This window comes from Hypanus sabinus, unplaced genomic scaffold (genome assembly GCF_030144855.1).
Source record: "Hypanus sabinus isolate sHypSab1 unplaced genomic scaffold, sHypSab1.hap1 scaffold_1064, whole genome shotgun sequence".
NCBI lineage: Eukaryota > Metazoa > Chordata > Chondrichthyes > Myliobatiformes > Dasyatidae > Hypanus > Hypanus sabinus.
In genome coordinates this window covers 109,830-120,871 of record NW_026779119.1, presented here as the reverse complement: position 1 = coordinate 120,871, position 11,042 = coordinate 109,830, and positions in this window count along the sequence as shown.

The following is an 11,042-nucleotide window of genomic DNA, read 5'->3' as shown; positions in this document are numbered from 1 at the left end:
GAGAGGGAGGAGGAAGAGGGGGATAGGGTTGGAGGGGAGGGAGGAGATTGAGTGGGGGAAAGAGGGGGAGAATGAGAGGGTTGAGGTGCGGCCAGTGAGTCGAGAGGGAAGTCGTGGTGGTGAGATGGATGGGGAGGAGTGGGTTGTGTCGGGGTGTGGTTGAGAGAAAGGGCAGAGAGAGAGAGAGGTGTGGGGTGAGAGAGAGGGACAGAGTGGGAGGGGGGAATAAGGGTGGAGAGAGGTGGGGGAGACACAAATGGGGGTTGGGAGGGATAGAGAGCTGGGCAGATAGGTGCGGAGTCGCGGTGAGGGCGGGTAAAGGGGCATTGAGGCGGGAGAGGGACAGGCAGACGGGAGGGAGAGCGTCTACTATCCAGACCTGTAATGTTACCTCGCGTTTCCTGGCCTCAAACCACCCCTGTCCCCGATTAATGAGCGCCAGCACCTCTGGTCCCAGACTCCCCCACTACAGGAAACATCCTCTCCACATCCACTCTATCTGTGTCCTCTGCTCCTAGACTCCCCCACTACAGGGAACATCCTCTCCTCATCCCCTCTATCTGTGTCCTCTGGTCCTAGACTCCCCCACTACAGGAAACATCCTCTCCACATCCACTCTATCTGTGTCCTCTGATCCTAGACTCCCCCACTATAGGAAACATCCTCTCCACATCCACTCTATCTGTGTCCTCTGGTCCTAGACTCCCCCACTACAGAAAACATCCTCTCCACATCCACTCTATCTGTGTCCTCTGATCCTAGACTCCCCCACTATAGGAAACATCCTCTCCACATCCACTCTATCTGTGTCCTCTGGTCCTGGACTCCCCCACTACAGGAAACATCCTCTCCACATCCACTCTATCTGTGTCCTCTGATCCTAGACTCCCCCACTACAGGGAACATCCTCTCCTCATCCCCTCTATCTGTGTCCTCTGATCCTAGACTCCCCCACTACAGGAAACATCCTCTCCACATCCACTCTATCTGTGTCCTCTGATCCTAGACTCCCCCACTACAGGGAACATCCTCTCCTCATCCCCTCTATCTGTGTCCTCTGGTCCTAGACTCTCCCACTACAGGAAACATCCTCACCACATCCACTCTATCTGTGTCCTCTGGTCCTAGACTACCCCACTATAGGAAACATCCTCACCACATCCACTCTATCTGTGTCCTCCGGTCCTAGACTCCCCCACTATAGGAAACATCCTCTCCACATCCACTCTGTCTGTGTCCTCTGGTCCTAGACACCCCACTACAGCAAACATCCTCTCCACATCCACTCTATCTGTGTCCTCTGGTACTAGACTCCCCCACTATAGGAAACGTCTTCTCCACATCCACTCTATCTGTGTCCTCTGGTCCTAGACTCCCCCACTGCAGGAAACATCCTCTCCACATCCACTCTATCTGTGTCCTCTGGTACTAGACACCCCCACTACAGGAAACATCCTCTCCACATCCACTCTATCTGTGTCCTCTGGTCCTAGACTCCCCCCCCACGACAGGAAACATCCTCTCGACATCCACTCTATCTGTGTCCTCTGGTCCTAGACTCCCCCACTACAGGAAACATCCTCTCCACATCCACTCTATCTGTGTCCTCTGGTCCTAGACTCCCCCACTACAGGGAACATCCTCTCCTCATCCCCTCTATCTGTGTCCCCTGGTCCTAGACTCCCCCACTATAGGAAACATCCTCTCGACATCCACTCTATCTGTGTCCTCTGGTCCTAGACTCCCCCACTACAGGAAACATCCTCTCCATATCCACTCTATCTGTGTCCACTGGTCCTAGACTCCTCCACTAAAGGAACCATCCTCTCCACATCCACTCTATCTGTGTCCTCTGGTCCTAGACTCCTCCACTACAGGAAACATCCTCTCCACATCCACTCTATCTGTGTCCCCTGGTCCTAGACTCCCCCACTACAGGAAACATCTTCTCCACATCCACTCACTCTGTGTCCTCTGGTCCTAGGTTCCCCCACTACAGGAAACGTCCTCTCCACATCCACTCTATCTGTGTCCTCTGGTCCTAGACTCCCCCACTACAGGAAACATCCTCTCCACATCCACTCTATCTGTGCCCTTTTCTGGTCACCTGATAAGTGTGAAGTGGTTCATTTTGGTCGGTCAAATTTGAAGACAGAATATAGTATTAGTGGTAAGACTCTTGGCTGTGTGGAGGATCAGAGGGATCTTGGGGTCCGAGTCCATAGGACACTCAAAGCAGCTGCGCAGGTTGACTGTGTTGTTAAAAGGACGTGCGGTGCATTGGCCTTCATCAACGTTGGGACTGAGTTTAGGAGCCGAGAGGTAATGTTGCAGCTCTATAGGACCCTGGTCAGACCCCACTTGGAGTACTGTGCTCAGTTCTGGTCGCCTCACTACAGGAAGGACGTGGAACCCATAGAAAGGGTGCAGAGGAGATTGACAACTACGTTACCTGGATTGGGGAGCATGCCTTATGAGAATAGGTTGAGTGAACTCGGCCTTTTCTCCTCGGAGCGACGGAGGATGAGAGGTGACCTGATAGAGGTGTACAAGATGATGAGAGGCATTGATCGTGTGGATAGTCAGAGACTTTATCCCCGGGGCTGAAATGGCAAACACGTGGGAGGGTTCTTTGACCAGCGCTGATCGGGTGGACACTCTATTCCCCCATGGGAAACGATGGCGGTGGGGTGAGACGGGGTGAGGTTTAAAGGATGATGAGAGACATTGATCGTGTGGATAGTCAGAGGCTTTTCCCCGGGGCTGAAATAGTTGCCACAAGAGGACACGGGTTTGAGGTGCTGGGGGGTAGGTACAGAGGAGATGTCAGGGGTAAGTTTTTTACTCGGAGAGTGGTGAGTGTGTGGGATGTGCTGCCGGGAACGGTGGTGGAGGCCGATATGCACTTTGGTAGTTGAAATAAGTGTGCGGACTATTTTCTGACGGGGAAAATCCAACAATCTGAGACGCCGAGGGTCTGGGGTGTCGTCGTGCAGAACACCGTGAGGGTGAGTGTGGAGGTCGAGTCGGTGGCGAGGAAGGCAAATGCCACGTTAGCGTTCATTGCGAGAGGCCTAGGGTACGAGAGCGGGGATGTGACGCTGAGGCACTGGTCAGGCCTCACCTCGAGTGTCGTGAACGGTGTTGGCCCCTCGTCTTGGTGTCGGAGAGGGTCCAGAGGAGGTTCACGGGGATGATTCCAGCAATGAAAGGGTTATCATAGGAGGAACGTTTGATAGCTCTGGGTCTGTACTCGCTGGAATTCACAAGGATGGGAGGCACTTTTGAACGTTGAAAGGCCTAGATAGAGCAGGTTAGATGTGGAAAGGATGTTTCCCCTGGTGGGGGAGTCTAGGACGAGAGGGCACGGCCTCAGGATAGCGGGGTGCACCTTTCAAAACAGAGACGCAGAGAAATTTCTTCAGCCAAAGGGTGGCGAATTTGTGGAATCTGTGTCCGTGGAGGCGTGTTTGAGGCAGAGACTGACGGGTTCTCGACTGAACACGGCCTGAGAGGTCACGGGGAGAAGGCCGGGATTCGTGCAGACGTGGAGTCGTGTTTGAGGCAGAGATTGACGGGTTCTCGACTGAACACGGCCTGAAAGGTCACGGGGGAGAAGGCCGGGATTCGTGCAGACGTGGAGTCGTGTTTGAGGCAGAGATTGATGGGTTCTCGACCGGACACGGCCTGAGAGGTCACGGGGGAGAAGGCCGGGATTCGTGCAGACGTGGAGTCGTGTTTGAGGCAGAGATTGACGGGTTCTCGACCGGACACGGCCTGAGAGGTCACGGGGGAGAAGGCCGGGATTCGTGCAGACGTGGAGACGTGTTTGAGGCAGAGACTGACGGGTTCTCGACTGGACACGGCCTGAGAGGTCACGGGGAGAAGGTGGGATTCGTGGAGACGTGTTTGAGGCAGAGACTGACGGGTTCTCGACTGGACACGGCCTGAGAGGTCACGGGGAGAAGGTGGGATTCGTGGAGACGTGTTTGAGGCAGAGATTGACGGGTTCTCGACTGGACACGGCCTGAGAGGTCACGGGGAGAAGGTGGGATTCGTGGAGGCGTGTTTGAGGCAGAGACTGACGGGTTCTCGACTGGACACGGCCTGAGAGGTCACGGGGAGAAGGTGGGATTCGTGGAGTCGTGTTTGAGGCAGAGATTGATGGGTTCTTGACCGGACACGGCCTGAGAGGTCACGGGGAGAAGGTGGGATTCGTGGAGTCGTGTTTGAGGCAGAGATTGATGGGTTCTTGACCGGACACGGCCTGAAAGGTCACGGGGAGAAGGTGGGATTCGTGGAGACGTGTATGAGGCAGAGATTGACGGGTTCTCGACTGGACACGGCCTGAGAGGTCACGGGGAGAAGGTGGGATTCGTGCAGCCGTGGAGGCGTGTTTGAGGCAGAGATTGACGGGTTCTCGACTGGACACGGCCTGAGAGGTCACGGGGAGAAGGTGGGATTCGTGGAGACGTGTTTGAGGCAGAGATTGACGGGTTCTCGACCGGACACGGCCTGAGAGGTCACGGGGAGAAGGCCGGGATTCGTGCAGACGTGGAGACGTGTTTGAGGCAGAGATTGACGGGTTCTCGACTGGACACGGCCTGAGAGGTCACGAGGAGAAGGTGGGATTCGTGCAGCCGTGGAGACGTGTTTGAGGCAGAGATTGACGGGTTCTCGACCGGACACGGCCTGAGAGGTCACGGGGAGAAGTCCGGGATTCGTGGAGACGTGTTTGAGGCAGAGATTGACGGGTTCTCGACTGGACACGGCCTGAGAGGTCACGAGGAGAAGGTGGGATTCGTGCAGCCGTGGAGACGTGTTTGAGGCAGAGATTGATGGGTTCTAGACTGGACACGGCCTGAAAGGTCACGGGGGAGAAGGCCGGGATTCGTGCAGACGTGGAGACGTGTTTGAGGCAGAGATTGACGGGTTCTAGACTGGACACGGCCTGAGAGGTCACGAGGAGAAGGTGGGATTCGTGCAGCCGTGGAGACGTGTTTGAGGCAGAGATTGACGGGTTCTCGACCGGACACGGCCTGAAAGGTCACGGGGGAGAAGGCCGGGATTCGTGCAGACGTGGAGACGTGTTTGAGGCAGAGATTGACGGGTTCTCGACTGGACACGGCCTGAGAGTTCACGAGGAGAAGGTGGGATTCGTGGAGGCGTGGAGTCGTGTTTGAGGCAGAGATTGATGGGTTCTCGACCGGACACGGCCTGAGAAGTCACGAGGAGAAGGTGGGATTCGTGGAGTCGTGTTTGAGGCAGAGATTGACGGGTTCTCGACTGGACGGCCTGAGAGGTCACGAGGAGAAGGTGGGATTCGTGGAGACGTGGAGTCGTGTTTGAGGCAGAGATTGACGGGTTCTCGACCGGACATGGCCTGAGAGGTCACGGGGAGAAGGTGGGATTCGTGCAGCCGTGGGGACGTGTTTGAGGCAGAGATTGACGGGTTCTCGACCGGACATGGCCTGAGAGGTCACGGGGAGAAGGCCGGGATTCGTGGAGACGTGTTTGAGGCAGAGATTGACGGGTTCTCGACCGGACACGGCCTGAGAGGTCACGGGGAGAAGGTGGGATTCGTGCAGCCGTGGGGACGTGTTTGAGGCAGAGACTGACGGGTTCTCGACTGGACACGGCCTGAGAGGTCACGGGGAGAAGGTGGGATTCGTGGAGACGTGTTTGAGGCAGAAATTGACGGGTTCTCGACTGGACACGGCCTGAGAGGTCACGGGGAGAAGGTGGGATTCGTGGAGGCGTGTTTGAGGCAGAGACTGATGGGTTCTTGACCGGACACGGCCTGAGAGGTCACGGGGAGAAGGTGGGATTCGTGGAGACTGTTTGAGGCAGAGATTGACGGGTTCTCGACTGGACACGGCCTGAGAGGTCACGGGGAGAAGGTGGGATTCGTGCAGCCGTGGAGGCGTGTTTGAGGCAGAGATTGACGGGTTCTCGACTGGACACGGCCTGAGAGGTCACGGGGAGAAGGTGGGATTCGTGGAGACGTGTTTGAGGCAGAGATTGACGGGTTCTCGACCGGACACGGCCTGAGAGGTCACGGGGAGAAGGCCGGGATTCGTGCAGACGTGGAGACGTGTTTGAGGCAGAGATTGACGGGTTCTCGACTGGACACGGCCTGAGAGGTCACGAGGAGAAGGTGGGATTCGTGCAGCCGTGGAGACGTGTTTGAGGCAGAGATTGACGGGTTCTCGACCGGACACGGCCTGAGAGGTCACGGGGAGAAGGCCGGGATTCGTGCATACGTGGAGACGTGTTTGAGGCAGAGATTGACGGGTTCTCGACCGGACACGGCCTGAGAGGTCACGAGGAGAAGGTGGGATTCGTGCAGCCGTGGAGACGTGTTTGAGGCAGAGATTGATGGGTTCTCGACTGGACACGGCCTGAAAGGTCACGGGGGAGAAGGCCGGGATTCGTGCAGACGTGGAGACGTGTTTGAGGCAGAGATTGACGGGTTCTCGACTGGACACGGCCTGAGAGGTCACGAGGAGAAGGTGGGATTCGTGCAGCCGTGGAGACGTGTTTGAGGCAGAGATTGACGGGTTCTCGACCGGACACGGCCTGAAAGTTCACGGGGGAGAAGGCCGGGATTCGTGCAGACGTGGAGACGTGTTTGAGGCAGAGATTGACGGGTTCTCGACCCGACACGGCCTGAGAGGTCACGGGGAGAAGGTGGGATTCGTGGAGACGTGTTTGAGGCAGAGATTGGCGGGTTCTCGACTGGACACGGCCTGAGAGGTCACGGGGAGAAGGTGGGATTCGTGCAGCCGTGGGGACGTGTTTGAGGCAGAGATTGACGGGTTCTCGACCGGACATGGCCTGAGAGGTCACGGGGAGAAGGCCGGGTTTCGTGCAGCCGTGGGGACGTGTTTGAGGCAGAGATTGACGGGTTCTCGACCCGACACGGCCTGAGAGGTCACGGGGAGAAGGTGGGATTCGTGCAGACGTGGAGACGTGTTTGAGGCAGAGATTGATGGGTTCTCGACTGGACACGGCCTGAGAGGTCACGGGGAGAAGGTGGGATTCGTGGAGGCGTGTTTGAGGCAGAGACTGACGGGTTCTCGACTGGACACGGCCTGAGAGGTCACGGGGAGAAGGTGCGATTCGTGGACACGTGTTTGAGGCAGAGATTGACGGGTTCTCGACTGGACACGGCCTGAGAGGTCACGGGGAGAAGGTGGGATTCGTGGAGTCGTGTTTGAGGCAGAGATTGACGGGTTCTCGACTGGACACGGCCTGAGAGGTCACGGGGAGAAGGTGGGATTCGTGGAGACGTGTTTGAGGCAGAGATTGACGGGTTCTCGACCGGACACGGCCTGAGAGGTCACGGGGAGAAGGCCGGGATTCGTGCAGTCTTGGAGACGTGTTTGAGGCAGAGATTGACGGGTTCTCGACTGGACACGGCCTGAGAGGTCACGGGGAGAAGGTGGGATTCGTGGAGACGTTTGAGGCAGAGATTGACGGGTTGTCGACCGGACACGGCCTGAGAGGTCACGGGGAGAAGGTGGGATTCGTGGAGTCGTATTTGAGGCAGAGATTGATGGGTTCTCGACCGGACACGGCCCGAGAGGTCACGGGGAGAAGGCCGGGATTCGTGGAGACGTGGAGTCGTGTTTGAGGCAGAGATTGATGGGTTCTCGACCGGTCACGGCCTGAGAGGTCACGGGGAGAAGGTGGGATTCGTGGAGACGTGTTTGAGGCAGAGATTGACGGGTTCTCAACCGGACACAGCCTGAGAGGTCACGGGGAGAAGGCTGGGATTCGTGCAGCCGTGGAGTCGTGTTTGAGGCAGAGATTGACGGGTTCTCGACTGGACACAGCCTGAGAGGTCACGGGGAGAAGGTGGGATTCGTGGAGACGTGTTTGAGGCAGAGATTGACGGGTTCTCGACTGGACACGGCCTGAGAGGTCACGGGGAGAAGGTGGGATTCGTGGAGACGTGTTTGAGGCAGAGATTGACGGGTTCTCGACCGGACACGGCCTGAGAGGTCACGGGGAGAAGGCCGGGATTCGTGCAGTCTTGGAGACGTGTTTGAGGCAGAGATTGACGGGTTCTCGACTGGACACGGCCTGAGAGGTCACGGGGAGAAGGTGGGATTCGTGGAGACGTTTGAGGCAGAGATTGACGGGTTGTCGACCGGACACGGCCTGAGAGGTCACGGGGAGAAGGTGGGATTCGTGGAGACGTGTTTGAGGCAGAGATTGACGGGTTCTCGACTGGACTCGGCCTGAAAGGTCACGGGAAGAAGGCCGGGATTCGTGCAGACGTGGAGACGTGTTTGAGGCAGAGATTGACGGGTTCTCGACCGGACACGGCCTGAGAGGTCACGGGGAGAAGGTGGGATTCGTGGAGGCGTGTTTGAGGCAGAGATTGACGGGTTCTCGACCCGACACGGCCTGAGAGGTCACAGGGAGAAGGTGGGATTCGTGGGGACGTGTTTGAGGCAGAGACTGATGGGTTCTCGACCGGACACGGCCTGAGAGGTCACGGGGAGAAGGTGGGATTCGTGGAGACGTGTTTGAGGCAGAGGTTGACGGGTTCTCGACTGGACACGGCCTGAGAGGTCACGGGGAGAAGGTGGGATTCGTGCAGCCGCGGAGTCGTGTTTGAGGCAGAGATTGACGGGTTCTCGACCGGATACGCCCTGAGAGGTCACGGGGAGAAGGTGGGATTCGTGCAGCCGTGGAGACGTGTTTGAGGCAGAGATTGACGGGTTCTCGACTGGACACGGCCTGAGAGGTCACGGGGAGAAGGTGGGATTCGTGGAGGCGTGTTTGAGGCAGAGATTGACGGGTTCTCGACCGGACACGGCCTGAGAAGTCACGGGGAGAAGGTGGGATTCGTGCAGCCGTGGAGACGTGTTTGAGGCAGAGATTGACGGGTTCTCGACTGGACACGGCCTGAGAGGTCACGGGGAGAAGGTGGGATTCGTGGAGACGTGTTTGAGGCAGAGATTGACGGGTTCTCGACCGGACACGGCCTGAGAGGTCACGGGGAGAAGGTGGGATTCGTGGAGACGTGTTTGAGGCAGAGATTGACGGGTTCTCGACTGGACACTGCCTGAGAGGTCACGGGGAGAAGGCCGGGTTTCGTGCAGCCGTGGAGGCGTGTTTGAGGCAGAGATTGATGGGTTCTCGACTGGACACGGCCTGAGCGGTCACGGGGAGAAGGTGGGATTCGTGCAGCCTTTGAGGCAGAGATTGATGGGTTCTCGACTGGACACGGCCTGAGAGGTCATGGGGAGAAGGTGGGATTCGTGCAGCCGGGGAGTCGTGTTTGAGGCAGAGATTGACGGGTTCTCGACCGGACACGCCCTGAGAGGTCACGGGGAGAAGGTGGGATTCGTGGAGACGTGTTTGAGGCAGAGATTGACGGGTTCTCGACTGGACACGGCCTGAGAGGTCACGGGGAGAAGGTGGGATTCGTGCAGCCGTGGAGACGTGTTTGAGGCAGAGATTGACGGGTTCTCGACCGGACACGGCCTGAGAGGTCACGGGGAGAAGCTGGGGTTCGTGGAGACGTGTTTGAGGCAGAGATTGACGGGTTGTCGACCGGACACGGCCTGAGAGGTCACGGGGAGAAGGTGGGATTCGTGCAGCCGTGGAGACGTGTTTGAGGCAGAGATTGACGGGTTCTCGACTGGACACTGCCTGAGAGGTCACGGGGAGAAGGCCGGGTTTCGTGCAGCCGTGGAGGCGTGTTTGAGGCAGAGATTGATGGGTTCTCGACTGGACACGGCCTGAGAGGTCACGGGGAGAAGGTGGGATTCGTGCAGCCTTTGAGGCAGAGATTGATGGGTTCTCGACTGGACACGGCCTGAGAGGTCATGGGGAGAAGGTGGGATTCGTGCATTCGGGGAGTCGTGTTTGAGGCAGAGATTGACGGGTTCTCGACCGGACACGCCCTGAGAGGTCACGGGGAGAAGGTGGGATTCGTGCAGCCGTGGAGACGTGTTTGAGGCAGAGATTGACGGGTTCTCGACTGGACACGGCCTGAGAGGTCACGGGGAGAAGGTGGGATTCGTGCAGCCGTGGAGACGTGTTTGAGGCAGAGATTGACGGGTTCTCGACCGGACACGGCCTGAGAGGTCACGGGGAGAAGGTGGGATTCGTGGAGACGTGTTTGAGGCAGAGATTGACGGGTTCTCGACTGGACACGGCCTGAGAGGTCACGGGGGGAAGGTGGGATTCGTGGAGACGTGTTTGAGGCAGAGATTGACGGGTTGTCGACTGGACACGGCCTAGTTAGGGGGGCAGAAGTTTAAGGGAAACACGAGGGGATATTTCTTTACTCAGAGAGTGATAGCTGTGTGGAATGAGCTTCCTGTTCAGTTGTGTGCCTCAGAGGTGCCGGGAACTGGCGTTGAGGAGGAGATCGAGGAAAGGGTCTGCCGTGATGGAACGGCGGAGCAGGCTCGACGGGCCAGGTGGCCTAACTCTGCTCCCCATTCCGGACACGGGGAGCTTTCAGAAGCAGGAAGCTCTGCCGCGGGCTTATTCTGGGCAGCCTCTCCCGGCAGGTTACGTGGTCGGCACGGCGTTGTGGGCCGAAGGGCCTGTCTCTTCTTAGACAAGCGTCCCGAAGCTGCTCTCAATACCCCAACGGAGCCCTCACCCAGTTCCTCGTAAAGCCTCAGCATCAGACAAAGGAGCAGAAGTCGGCCAATCGGCCCATCGTGTCTGCCCCACCATTTCATCATGAGCTGATCCAATCTCCCCTTTAGTCCCATTCCCCCCGCCTTCTCACCGTAACCCTTGATGCCCTGACTACTCAGATACCCGTCAAGCTCTGCCTTAAATACACCCAACGACCCTGTCTCCCGTGGCAACAGATTCCACTGATTCACCACCCACCCTCCGGCTAAAGCGAAATTCCTTCGCTGTACTGTTCTATGATCTCATAGAGACATTCTGGGTGTTAAGAGGCCCGAACAGATTAGATACGGCAAAGTTATTTCCCGTGGTGGGGGGAGTCTCGGACGAGAGGGCACGACTTCCAGGGTTGAAAGACGTCCATTCAGAAC